Here is a 14,679-nt window from a genome sequence, read left to right as displayed (position 1 = left end):
TTGCCTCTATTTTCTCTCTCTGGCCTAACTCTCTGTCCTGTGAAGGCACGCTTGGTGTGATTCTCTGGCTTAGGACTGTTCACTGGAACTCTAAAACTGCTTTCTATGAGAGAGCTTGTTTAGCCTCCAGCTTCTCCTCCACCATCTTTCCAGAACTCCAGTATAACACTTTTAAAACAAAGTTATTTCTATGCTGGCCTTCAAATGGCATACTGTTTCCTTTTTAAATACTCTCAACCAGAAGTTTAAAAACAAGTATTATATGAGTAAAGAACACACTAAAAAAGTCAGGGACAGACTTTCCTTCAAGCCTTGGATTCTTTTCTTGTACAGTAAAAAGGAAAGCAAAAGTTAACTTGAACTTTGTCATTCCTCTATGTTCAATTCCTCTCCTGGGATCAGTTTCCACATCCAGTAATAGTTATTTCCACTTACTTCCAGTAACAATCTATGGTGCTGCTCCAGATAAAATAATATTTTCTGGCTTCATTGAAATAGCAAAAGAACACCTTTGGACACTTGGTAACACATGTTTCAGAGACAACTTAGTAAACAGAAAATGTGAAATTTACATTGCTAATAAATACATTATCCCTGAGTACATTTTGTTCAAAATTCTTAATTGCTCTGTAAATTACAGTGAATTTTTAATGGGAAGAAGGTTCTCAGATCTTTAATTGTGAGTGTATGTGCTGTTCATTAATTTCCCAAGTGTACCTGAGTTAACAGTAAGAGAAACAATAGCAATAATAGGAGAAAGAGAATTTCTGTGTTTAACTGTAAGGATTCAATACAATATAAAAGACTACAAATATGACAACATTGAAACACTAAAGCCAAGTCTGGCATGTAGAGTTACGGAAGTGATATAGGGAAAGCATTACTCCTAACTGGAACATGAAGCATGAAGCCACTCCCTTTCTAAGTTATGCTTGCTAATCCCAAAATTTTGTAAAAAGAATGGAAGAATGATACTGTTTCCAATGCAAATCAGATATACGATCATGGACTTAACTGGAAAGAAAGAGTCCATCTTGAGAGAACAGTGATCATACTAGCAATGAACCTGGTGTCTAAGATCATATTAATTTTGCTTTCTTTTTCTCATATATATTTTTTGCTCTTGTTGGTCATGGCACTTGAACTCTATGACTGGACACTGTCCCTCTGCTATTCAGCTCAAGGCTAGTGCTCTACCACTTGAGCCACAGTGCCACTTCCAGTTTTATGGTAATTATTGTAAAAAAAAGTGTCTCCAGTACTTTCCTGCCCAGGATGGCTTTGAACCCCTGTCCTCAGATCTCACCACCACTTGGCTTATGATCACATTTCTAGCAGTGTACACTCAGCATATGTAATGTGTATGTTCATCGAACTTTATATGAATTCTTGAGTTAAAAATCTGGGCTACAGCTTACACTTTACACTCACAAAAATGTTTGTAGTTTAAAAGTTAATACTCCTGGAAAAATAAAACCTAAGGATGTAAAGGAGTCTGGGAAGTTCAGTTTGCATCCAGCCTGGGCAGAACAGGCTTTGAGACACTACATATAATTAACCAGCCAAAAGCTGGCATATCAGTCATGATCAAGATTGCTGAATAAGAGCTTGAGACTTTTGCATACATTCATACAAACATACACAGACACACATAGGCACTTATATGTGCACACAAAAATACAAAATGAAACAATTCTCACAATATGTAGAAAAGTTAGAAAACAATAGAAAATAAGTCCTGAGTAAGACTAGAATTAAGTGATAATTTTTAATATTAGAAAGCCCTCAAATGCACTATCTTCAAAAAAGTTGAGAATATTACATAGGTAGGGACCAGAGATAGTAAGAGAGTCATGTAATCATTATTAATGGGATCAGATCCATGGAGGAATGGATCAGAGACCCTGGCAGGTACATCTGAAAATGTTCATATCCTTTGTCAAATGTGAGAACATCTTTGAAAATAGTACATAAACAGTCTGTGCAGTCAGTCTAGTGGATAAGATCATAAGAGAATTTTAGAATTGCTTGTCTGTTTCTAGATTAAATAAACCAACAAACTATGGCAGGGCAATGTGATACAATTCTAGCACTCCGACTAAAACAGGAGATTAGAGAGTGGAATTACATAGCGATACCTTCCCTGGACAAGGTAGTATAATTTTGTCTCAATAAAACAAACCAAACAACAAGAAAGGAATACACAGTTTGAAGTTTGGGATAATTTTGTCACTATGTTTTGAGAAGTCAAGTTTTCTATGGAAATGCAACTCATATATAATCCTCAGTTGTGTTTTAAATGCTCTCTCCATTACAGAACATTCCTAGATGCAAAATGACTCATGATTTCCATCCAAAATTTGAAAAAGTAAGTAATTACGTTCCTCCTTACACATTGAGAAAAATGCTAGGTTTGGGTTTGGTTTTCATTTTTGTTTTTGTTTTATTGGCTTGTCTTAGAGCTTGAACTCTGGGCCTGGAAACTGTCTCTGAACCTGTTTATGCTCAAGGCTCGTACATTACCACTTCAACCTCAGTGTCACTTGTGTCTGGCTTTTTCTGAGAAGTTTATTGGAGATAAGAATCTAAGGAACCTTGCTGGCTAGGTGTGCTTTGAACCAAAATTTTCCGATCTTAGCAAACTGACTATCTATGATAGATAAAAAGTATAAATATAAAAAATATTTGCATGTGTTCAGAACTCAAGAATACCACTGGGGAACAATGATGCAGCTCAGTTTATTGTGGTGCTCTTTCCAGAACAAGGAGGGCATCACATTAGGAGAGGTGTAGTATTTTTTCACAATAAAGGAAAGCTATTCATGATGTGAATTAAGGAATTTTCAGGCGCACATTTCAAGTTGGATACTGTTGGTCTAGGATAACTTTATGACATAAATCTTGGGATTGATGGTCATAGAAATAGTAGCTTACTCTGATAAATAATTGCTTACTCTTTAAGAATTAATTATTAAAGATGCTTCATAGTATTATTCTCTACAGAATGTGGCTATTTTTCTGTTGAATTCTCAATCTGTTACACCCCATTGGAAACTTTATTTATTGCATAATTTCATAACTTACAAACAGGTACTGTTTTGAATCTCTCAGGTATGGAATGTTGAGAATTAAAAAATCAGTAGTTATTAGTCATAGGAATTTTGAATAACATATATTCTGTCCTCTTAACAACTTATTTACTTTTAAAATTTATGGGTTTCCATAAAATTAAACTGTTTTCGAACTTAGTATGAGAAAAAGTACTAAATTTATTCTTTTTTCAAAATATTGGCAAGTATATTGTGAAAATATTGTCTAGTTGGATAACATTCAAGTTGCTGAGCCTCTGATAAAGAAGGGATAATTAATTCAAATTACATGCAAATAGTATTGATTTTTTAAAGGTTACTACATAAAGAATAATATTTACTATAGCAATACAGTTAAATTATATTTTATGCAGCTTATTTTTAAAATTTTATTATCAAATTGATATACATTGTGGTTACAGTAATTGTAAGGTAGTGAATACATAACTTTTCAAACTTGTTACCTCTCCCTCATTGTTCTTATAGTTTACCTTCATCCCTTCACCCCTCAGAAGTTGTAATGTACATTTCCAATATATTGTATTGTGAGTATTGCTATTACATTGGTTTTGCCATTTGTCCTTTGTCTCACCATTTTGTTGTTCCTCTTCCCTTACCTAATTAAGATAAAAGTATACACAATACACAGGTTACAAAAATCAAATACAGCAGGGGTAAACCATAGGGGAAAATCCCAAAGAAAACAGAAATCACATAGTACATCTAAAAAAACCACCACAAATAAAAATATATATTTCTGTATCTTCGAGTTCATTTTGCTCAGCATCAGCGTATATGGTCATATATAACATAACAAAGCAACTGGAAAATAATAGTTGCATGGACACTATATCATGAAAACATGTTAAATTTTTGATGGTAAAGGTGGAATTAGTATTGGTGTTTTCGCGATTCTGATATAGGAATTTCAAAAGAGTTTTAAAGTTATGACAGGTAAATTTTAATTGTTCAAACTTCTTAAAAACTTAACTCATTAAGAAAATTTTAAATGGCCTAGAAAAGTAGGCTTTCATGCAAAGAAATCTATGGAGACTTAGTAGAGAGGAATAAATGTGGACCCAGATGGCTCTTTTTCACACTAAACAAACCTCAGAAAACTTGCTGTAAATCCTGTAGGTTCCCTTGACAGTTGTCCTTACCCAGGAAATATACTCTCACTGTGTGAAACAAGGTTGTAGTGGAATTTAAATTCAAAGTTCTTTAAAAAAAAAAAAAAAAGACATCAAAATTTGTGAATTAATCTTTAATTATCAAACAGTAATTATCTGAAAAAAGATAATTTGGGTCAAAATATTTCGGGAGAAAGTGCCCTCCACAATGAAAGAAGGTATTGGCTTCACACTCTTCTGTTTGTAATACTTTCCACATTTTCTTTGCACGTGAAGCAGTGAAACACAGAAATCTGATTCGATACTTCAAACCAGTGATTTCACATTTCTAAGTGGCTCACAAAACATAATATCCTTATTACCATGAGAGAGTGAAGACTTCTCTTATTACATAACCCAAAAAGTTTTGGGTTCAGAAAAGAATTGAGCAAATGGAAAAAGTTAGAAAATAGTGTTCTTAGAAGCCCGAGCTAAGCGTATTGGCTTCAGCAGTAGAGGGAGGCCAAAACTTTTTTATATAGATTGTGTTAATGTTTTTGCTCCCTAAAGTGATTTTTCAGAGCTGATTTGGCTCACTAAAATGCAGAACTTATTGAATGAAGACATGAAAATAAATTCCACATCTAAATTAGGCAACTTAAAAGAGTTTAAAAAGAGAAACTATGAAGATGTAGTAGTGGCTGAGGCTGTATAGTCCTTCAGCTTCACCAGATTTGAAGCCAAGTAGCTGTGATTAATTGGATATCAGGCAAGAGCTAAGAGGAGGACATAGAGGTAAGACACACAAGCATGGTCCTTTTGTAACAGACACTGTCTTCCAAGGTATGGCTGATTTAAATCTATTCTTCTCCATACATCTTGCTGAGCAAATGCAAGACCAAGAAAAAAATAATCTACTGAAATAATTTTGCAAAGAATAACTTCACGGTTCCTGATATGGCATCTAAGGAGGAGTCTTAAGAGAGAAGATAATAGCGGTGTAATTTTTGGTTTCCTCTTAGCATCTTTTTATCAAAATCTATCTTTGAGGTTAGAATTGAATGAACCAAAAAGTAATGGAGTACTTATTTTTCTCCTCACTTTAGATACAAGCAGACTTTCAAGATGAAAGAAAAAAGAAAAAAAGTGTAGCCAAATAGTTGTGATCCCAGCTTCTTGGACTGGTTTTCTGGAGACAGTATACATTAGATTTGTTCTCATTAAAATAGATGTTGTTTCATGGCCACCAAATGCAAGAGGAAAGTTTAATGGACTCGCTTGGCCAATAATAGTATGATAGGAAAAATGGCAAATAATATTTAGTGAATTACTTTGACCAATTATGTTGCCAGAACAAAGAAGGAAAATATAATTCAAAATGAATTGACTTAAAGATATGAAGAAAAAGTAGTGAAGAGAGATGAGAGCAAACATAGAGGATTGTTTTCTCTTCAGTGGAGTAATGAGTTCTTGATCTTTTTTCTTCCATTATATCTTCACAAGCTATCAATTGTGGCTCAGGACTGAAGTATCCAGTTCCGACAAAGAGAACTCGCAGAAGGAAGATAATATTTGCAGCAGATGTAGGTGAGTTATAACCTTAGACCATCTATTTACATCTGTTCAGAATCCTCCCCTACCACAAACTGCTCTCTTTGAACAGCTTTGTTTGCTCTTCCCAAGACTGCCTTCCATTAACTGCTTAAAATTTTTGAGAGGTCATATTCATACTCTCTAGAGATGCCTATTTGGTTGTGATTTTTGTGTTTTTGTTTGTTGTTGTGTTTTTTAACTGAATTTCAAAAGGTTGTGGTACAATTAAATATATCACTCTAATTATCCAATGCTCCTGGATCACAGTGACTCATGTCATTCTCAACCAACCCCTTCTCCAAGATTTACTTCCGATTTACCACTTCCTTTATCACATGTGTATATTGTACTTGCCCCTTTTTCCATATTTTATTCTTTCTATGTCTTAACTATTATTCCTCTCTGGTTTCAACTTTCTGATAATCATTCTGTTAATCTGTCTCTTAATATTTGAAAGATTTATATACATTCCATGGAGTTTCAATCCTGCATATACTTGAACTGATGTCAGCTTACATTTCCATAATTCATTCATTTGTAATAACAATTTGCAAGACTGCAGACTTGAAGCACCTAGACATGATTATATTCTCATCCATTTGGAAGATTAATCTTTATTCAACAAGTAAGTTTAAAAATGGCTTAGAATGTATTCCTAATTACCAATTTTTATAATTGGCTTTGTACAATGGTGTATGATTATTTTATTTTACATGGGATAATACTTTCTACTACCTATAAGTTTTGGAAAAAGAAGAAAACTAACATTTACTACTATAGAGGAATATGATAGAAATAGAAGATAGATTTTGTTTGTCATATCTCTGATGAGCACTCATATTAAAGTCATATTTCTTTCTATGTTAGACAGATAGGGAAAACATAAATCAATGTATGATAAGGCAACTATTCATGACTTTTTAAAATGTACCTTATTAAGTGATGAAATTTACTTTTTAAGCTGAGGTTTGGGGTTTGAAACATGGCAGGCTGATCTATTTAACACATTTCTGGAATGCACCTACTGAACAACACAAATGGTGAGGGCTACTATTTCTACACTTTAATGAATGATTGAACCTGTCTGGCATTAGTGCTGGGTAAATAAATCAACTCTATTGTAACTTGCTCCCTACACTTGAAAAACTTGTAATGTCACTAAGTATTATCTACTTATCGAATGTTATTTTGGCAAATGTGATTTTAAAAAGTTTATTTGAAAAGGAATACACTTTCAGGAGATTAAATGTAAAATGTAGGTTATCATTGGTTTGAGAATGACAACATTTTTATACCACAGAATCAAGTTGTACTAAAGTACCAGTGTTTTGAAGCACTAAGGATCTTCTCAATTAATCTTTTTCTGGATTACATTTGACCTCTAAGTCAAGTTTTCCTGGCCTTAGTAGACCATTATTGATCTATCCTTCCAGGAACTATTTTTGGGGCCATTTATGCTGGACTGAAATCTTAGATTCATCATTAGGGGAGGGGTATTAAAAATAATCGTCTGACACTTTGTGATCTTGTTCACTCATATGGGCTCATCATTTGTGAATTGAGTTTGAATTACAGTAATTTCTCTCAGATTTTGTGAACTCATCCTTCATTTAAAGTTATCTTGCATTTCACAATTACTTGCTGCTAATTCTTGAATCTCAAGAAATTGGGGCCCTGAAATATAAGAAAAGAGAAATTGAGATGGATCTTCAATTACTTTCTGCTGGCATGTTGCATAGGCCTAGCTGAGAAGTCTTGCCCCTTTTATCTGATGATAACATGTAACTGGGACATTGGATCCTAGGACCCATGGGTCCTGCAGAAGAATAATATTTTTTAGACATCATATCATCTAAATTTGGATATAATCTTTAGGAATGCTTCAGAAATATGGAAAAAAACAGTTTGGGGCGAGCAAGTTAAAACAATAAACAGAGCAGCAGAGTAAAACCTCCTATAGATTAGAGGAAAACAACATTGTTTCTTTAAGATGTGAATTTAGAAGACCACGAACACTGAGAAGGTATCACAAGTTTATACCAAAGACATTTGCATTGACAAATTTTATATTCTAATATATATTCTAAACTTAATTATTTATATTCCAATTCTACTTATTGGAATAAATATCAATTTATTTGTCAAATTATCAATTAATTATAGTAAGTTTCATTGCATGAAACATGAAATCAACACATAAATATAAAATATATAACTATATATAATATAATAAAATGGCACATTGTTCTGTTGTGGATTGGGCATCAAAGGCAGCTCTGTTCTAAAGTATTATTCCATTTTCTCTACCTCAGTGTTTGGTGGAGTTATACCTAAAGTTTTACCATTTGTAGATTTACAGCCTGGAGGCAAGGTGAGACATTACCAATTTAAGACCTAATAACAAAGAGAAACATATGGACTTCTGTTTCTATAGAAATATTTGGTGATATAAAGGCAGTATTTTAAGTTCCTGCCTGGTTGGAAGGTAGATAGGCCAGGACATTAGGTAATCATGCACATGAACAATTTTTTCATCTTCTTGGCTTTATCTCCTTTTGAAATGATAGGTATAATAAACAATTATATTTTGATAAAATACCTTCTAGTCTGAACACTTTTGTCTGAAATGCTCATCTGTATATGATCCCTTGTAACTAAGATTAGTTTTGTTCCAGTAAGACAATCCATGCTGTTAGGATAAGATATTCTGATTGGTCTGTTCCTACATGGAAGAAGGGTAAAGGTTAAGGTAGACATTGGTGCCAGTAAGACCTCATTTGGGAAAATTTCAACTGCAGAAGTTTAGAAGTAGCTCTTAAGCAAGGCTTACTTTGAATCCATTAGTTCTACAAAGCTAACTCAATTGGATAAATAAGTACTTCAAGAAGCCATTCCTGTTGGACCTAGCTATAAATGCTTCAAAATGAAAAAGACTTATAATAGTCATTGACAAAAAAATTGAAAATGCGAGCAATCTTCTGACCAATATAATTTTTTCCATTATGCACAGAATTTTAGGGAAATAAGATCAGTACCATTGTTAGGAACATTAAGGTTTCCTTGTTACAAATAGGCACCCAAGGATATAAGCCTGTATAAAGACTGTATCATTAAATTGCATGCTTCAATTTCGAGGACACTACATGCTTCAGCAGCACGTATACCCAAATTGCAACAATACAGAGATTAACATGACAATTGCACAGGATGTTATGAAAATTTGTGAAGTATTCCATATTTTTCATTCTTCAGATGCAAGAAATGAAAAACATTTATTTAAGTTGATTACAAAATTACAAGTGTAATAATACATGTAATTCATATAATTAAAAGTTATTTTCACATCATTGTATTAAATCTTCAAATTAGTGAAATCTTTACATAGCATAATCTTTAAAACACTTTTGAAATTAGACAACATTGTTATTTTATCCCAAAGAAATATACTATAAGGACCTAGGAAAAAAGGAATCTTACACTGTTTCTATATGGAATGCAATCTGAAAGGACACATTTATTAATGAGCCTATATATTATAAAACAATGTAGAATTCAAAGTATTATATCTAGGAGAGAATAAAATAGATTATGGACATTATACAAACATAGAATATAGAATATTTTAAAATATAATTTTTCAGACAAACACCAGAAATATGTTCAGTTTCTATACTACTCATTTCAACAGATAAGTTATAATTATTTCTGATTTAAAAAAGCACAAACTCTCCAGAAACCATTATAGATGTATCCAAATCTCTTTTGAATACATTTTGACATCAAAGTCAGGCAATTCACTTGTAAGAATTCCATGGAATCCATGAATTGTTACAGTAAGATATTGTTGTTATTTGGATTGTGAAAATATTTTGCATGGACACAAAGAATGGAATGGAATTTATGAAATTTAAGAAACTTAACCGAACCATGGTGATTTAGAAGAGCAATTTATACAGCCTTCCAAAACTTCAAAGAGGTAGTGATATATACTTATCCTTTTGGCAATATCAAATGCAGTTTCTTCCAACTTATTCTTCAGACCTGATTTGACATAATGGTTCAACAGATGGAGATCCAACATGTTTTTGCTATCTCTATTCCCAGCAGCAAGATGCAAGGGGGTCAAGAGGCCTTTAGTTTGGGAATTGGTATCTGGATAATGATGAAGTAAGAAAACAGCCACTCTGGTATTATTCCACGTAAAAGCACTGTGCAGGGGTGTCCAGCCATCTACAGTTATTGCAAGAATATCTGCCGATTGAGCCACCAACTCATGGAAAGTGTCAAAGTATCCCTTGTAGGCTTCCTGATAAAGATGGTTATACTCATCTTCATACCTAGTATTCACATGAGTGGCCTTTTTGGAAAGTAGTCCCTGCACTGTAGTAAACAGATTATTTTCAGCAGTCCAAAGAAGAAATTTGCTTGGATCCTTCTCCATTTTTTTTCTTGCAATTGATACCATTCCTCACTTTTTCATCGTGTTCCCCATCTTCATGACAATTGCCTAACCAGAGACTTTGATTGTCAGTGGGAATGATGTGTCCATGTATTTCCCTAATAATTCATGCTAGTTGAACTGTTCAGCAACATCCAGTGAATTTTCTGCATCTGTTTTTTTCACTATGATTTATTTTCTCTTTTTCCATTTTTACTATTCGAAATTATTCTAACTGTAGAGTAGGGAATTGATGCAGAGCAGAGGAAAGATGTTCCTCCGTATTCAAAGATACAGACTGAAAATATGGACCAGTGGTGTCTTCATGTGCAGCTTATTCTAGGAATGAGAAAAATGCATGCCTCTGATCAATTTATAGAGCATGCAGAATTTTTTTTAGGGGGGGGTCCAGTCGTGGGCCTGAACTCCGGGCCTGGGCACTGTCCCTCAGCTCTTCAGCTCAAGGCTAGCACTCTACCACTTGAGCCACAGCGCCACTTCTGGCTTTTTTTCTTTTTGCTTATGTGGTGCTGAGGAATCCATGCAAGGCAAGCGCTCTACCACTGAGCCACCTTCCCAGCCCCGAGCATGCAGAATTTTATGTTTTGAAAAGGATGGAAATAGAATTTATGTATTTACTTGAAATTAGTACATACATTTATAGCAGTCTACATAAAGAGACGTAGCTTTGACCAAATTTCAGACAAGAATCTAAATCCTTGATAATTGTAGGAACAGACCTGAATGAAATCAATTCAATCACACTTTTCCTGTAGAAGGAAGGAATAGGTCCATGCAGCAAGAGAAGGCAAGCCATTTATATCTGTGACAAATCTTTGTGGAAAATGGTATCAAGGATTACTTACTGGTGATACACTTGCACTTGAATCATGATTCTGAACTATTCCTTGCAGATTCTCAACTATTGCTTTGATCATTATATTCTCCAAGAAGAAAAAGTGAGATTTAATTGATAGCAAAGGACTACTAATACATTTTTACTTCTTATTAAGCACCTTCAATAATAGAAACCACATGAAGACAATAGACAGGCTTACTTTTATAGATGAAAACAAGTGTCTTTAATAGCCATGCAAGGGACTTCTCTTTTATTACTGCATTATACATTTTTTCTAATGTTGGGTAACAATAAATAATGAATCTATTAGAAAGCTCTTCAAGCTTGTATGTCCAATAATGACTTCTCTTATAATAAATCATGGTATTTTTTTGTGTATGGTCTTAAGAAGAAATTTAAATTACTATCTTGATGTTTTGACAGGACAATTTCATCACTGTACATCTTGCTTCTATACTCAGTTTTAGATTGCTATCTAAGTATGTGGATTAGATAAGTATAGAGGAAAAAGTAGAAGCCACACTGGCAGCTCATGTCATTAATCCTAGCTAATCAGAAAGATGGAGTCTGAGGATTGTGGTTTGAAACCAGACCAAACCAAAAAAAGGCCATTAGATTCTGATTTGAAAAAAAACCAACAAAAGCAAGAAATGGAGCTGTGGTACAAGCAGTAAAATGCTAGCCTTGAGAAAATTAAAACAAAAAAATATCAATTTCTGGGACAGAGCCAGGCCCTGAGTTCAAGCCCTATTATTAGCACCAAACAAATGCATGAATGAATTAGTTAATTAATTAAAAATAAATTAAGTGTTCACATGTGGATAGACAAGTAAAACGTAAAACCCGTGGCGACTGGATTGTGTATTATTTTTTAGTAAGGCAAATTATCATTTGTACTAATCACTAATATTTTATTTGAACTTTTTTGTACAATTAACCTTGAATTTAACATGTATGTATATGTGTGTGCACATGTGTGTATGTGTGTATGTGTGCATGTGCTGTTGCAATGTTGCTTGCCAATGTGGACAAGGTGGAACTGAAAAGAGCTAACTGTGTTGCAATGTTTTTATTTATCATTGTTCTGTCAAGTTATTTCAGTTCGACCTCCCTTCTGTACACTTTATTTTTCAAATAATAACATCATCAGAATCAAATCATTTACATTAAGTTAGATAAAAGAGACAGCTTTAGCTCTTATTATATGCTAGGAAAGAAAATACAGACATAATTAGGTAGTAAGTTATTGCTGTAAGATGACTGTCAGTTCAAAATATGTATTTGACCTCTTAAATTGGTTATAATTTTAAAATATGCTTATGGAATGAGTTTGACCAACTTGACCAAACAGGTATTCCTCTCTGGTTGTTCCCGTGAAACACAAGGTGAATAAACTCTGGCTTTCTGTTGAAAATAACTTTCTTTATAAGATCATATCTATTCTCACTAAGAGATAATCAACTCCAAATTTCTACGTTTGAATATCCCATGATATTGACTGAAAATCGGTACTGTTGATAAGCTTGTTAGATATTCCTTTCAAAAACAAACAAACAAAAAGCATATGTCATCTCCAGATAATAGATGTATTTGAAGTTGTTTTGTACATGCAAAGGGATCTTCACTAATGGCTCTTTTGTGGGATTAACTATCGCAACTTAACAAATAAGGTTTTTCGAATATCTTTTCCAATATAAATAACATCCCAGAGTGAGTCTTGCAATTTCCGAAAAGCCTTTAAATATTTTAGAATTATTTCAGTTCATTGACTACAAAGCTAAAGACATTTCTGAAATAAATATTGTTAAGATCTGGAAATGTAAGTGGGTATACAGGCTTTTATGCCTCATTTTATGAAAATCTAGTTTTTATGAAACTAAATGAAATAGAATAAAAGAATGTAAGTGAATTTAGTAAGCTAATTAATTATTAGTATAACTTTGTTTTCTATTAACACAGTCCTCTGGATGTAGATGATGCAGTTAAATTATTTCCTTTTGTGTCTGTACTTCAGTTATTTTTAGAATCTTTGTATTTACAGGAGTGAATTTTTGGTATAAATAAAGGTCTTTTAAAATGATTAGGATTAATCTTGTGTTTTGTGTACTACTCCCAAGAAAATGAGTTATTTTCAAGTGTTAATAGTTTATAATTTAATCTTCAGTATCATAAGAAATTTTTAAAAATTTAGTATTGATGACTTTTTAAACCAATTGTATTCACAAGTTGGAGACTCTTTAATTCATGCTTAGGTCTTGGTGTCTATGATTTTTAACTTCTCGTTCCTAGCATTAATGATAGGTCAGAGTGCGTTTTTGTGTATATGAAAGGTAAAATATTTATATGGGGTCAAAGGTGATTTTTATATCAGTCTTGCTTTAATAACATTTTAAAGTAGTACATTTCTCTCAAAATGTTGCACATCAAAAGCAATCAAATATTTCTCATGGTAAACAACTTAGGTGAGCTACAATGTGGAAATGATTGGTCCATCATACCTGCAGTCTGTTTCCATCCAGAATTGGGCAGGTCATTCTATCAGTAAGACTGTGTTAAACAGAGATGGGGTCCCCAAGCAGATCTAGACATCAAGAATGTTATACTTTAGCAGTTCCTTGCACCAGGGTGGTGTAAATTGATTATGAACTTGGAGGTTTCATATTAAAGCTACCTATTTTCTAACAAAGATAAAGTGAAATATTGTTAGAGTGTACACAATAATTTTGGGAAATTTTCCTAGAATTAGTAGACTAAGTTCTGGTATTTTAGTCATAAAATAAAATGAGGTTATTTGATACAGTGGGAGATGGGCCACAGGCTAACTCTTACCATGCGTACATGTTGTACTAGTAATTCCAAATCTGAAGACTTCAGTATCATCATCTGAGAATTAAAAATAGAAGCAAATCCACTTTATGGGAATATTGTGAGGATTAAATTAGATACCATAGGTAAAGTACTTGGAAAAACAATCAGCATTTGATACTTTCTACCTGTTATTTTATCATGAAATGATTCTATCATTTTACTCTGATTTATATATTGTGTCTATTTAGAATACACAATGTGATCTATTGATATTCATTGCATTGGTCACTTTTCTGTCATTATGAGGAAAATACCTGCAAATAATATTTCTGAGTAGGAGACTATTATATTGACTCATGGTTTAAGAGAACGCAGTTTAAGATCAGATGTCTCCATTGATTTTAATTATATTTTTATTAAATAGCTGGTCAAAAAATTTCTATTCCACAAATCAGTTTATAAGTACAATGGATCTTTACATAACTTACCCACACCCTTTAAAACCTCACCCCACTTTCATTTTTTCTAGTTTCATACTATCTGCATTGAATATTATATCTTCCCTCTCTTCCTCCATAGCTCTTTATTCCTTCCCTTTGACTTTCTCTCACATCTTCCAAGTGACAGTTTCCTGGTATTCATTTCCTTGAATTTAAAGTTCAATTTTATAAGAAATTACACCGTTTAAAGACTCCTCTGCAAATAGCATGCTTTGGTTAATACTATTATGTAATTGTAACCCCTCTGTCCGGTATTTTCACAATACAAAAATTCTCAGTTTTA

At 33.1% G+C, this 14,679-nt stretch overlaps 2 pseudogenes; one reads left to right on the top strand and one right to left on the bottom strand.

Annotated features, from left to right (window-relative positions):
* The first annotated feature begins 8,934 nt into the window (after positions 1–8,934).
* Positions 8,935–9,033, top strand: LOC122098989 (annotated as a pseudogene).
* A 674-nt stretch (positions 9,034–9,707) lies between these two features.
* On the bottom strand, positions 9,708–10,440 carry LOC122098978 (annotated as a pseudogene).
* Positions 10,441–14,679: the final 4,239 nt, after the last annotated feature.

The sequence above is a fragment of the Dipodomys spectabilis genome, unplaced genomic scaffold, assembly GCF_019054845.1.
Source record: "Dipodomys spectabilis isolate Male_0828 unplaced genomic scaffold, ASM1905484v1 ptg000498l, whole genome shotgun sequence".
Classification (NCBI taxonomy): Eukaryota; Metazoa; Chordata; class Mammalia; order Rodentia; family Heteromyidae; genus Dipodomys; species Dipodomys spectabilis.
Note: the sequence above shows the minus strand (reverse complement) of the source record. Positions and strands in the feature narration are given on the sequence as shown.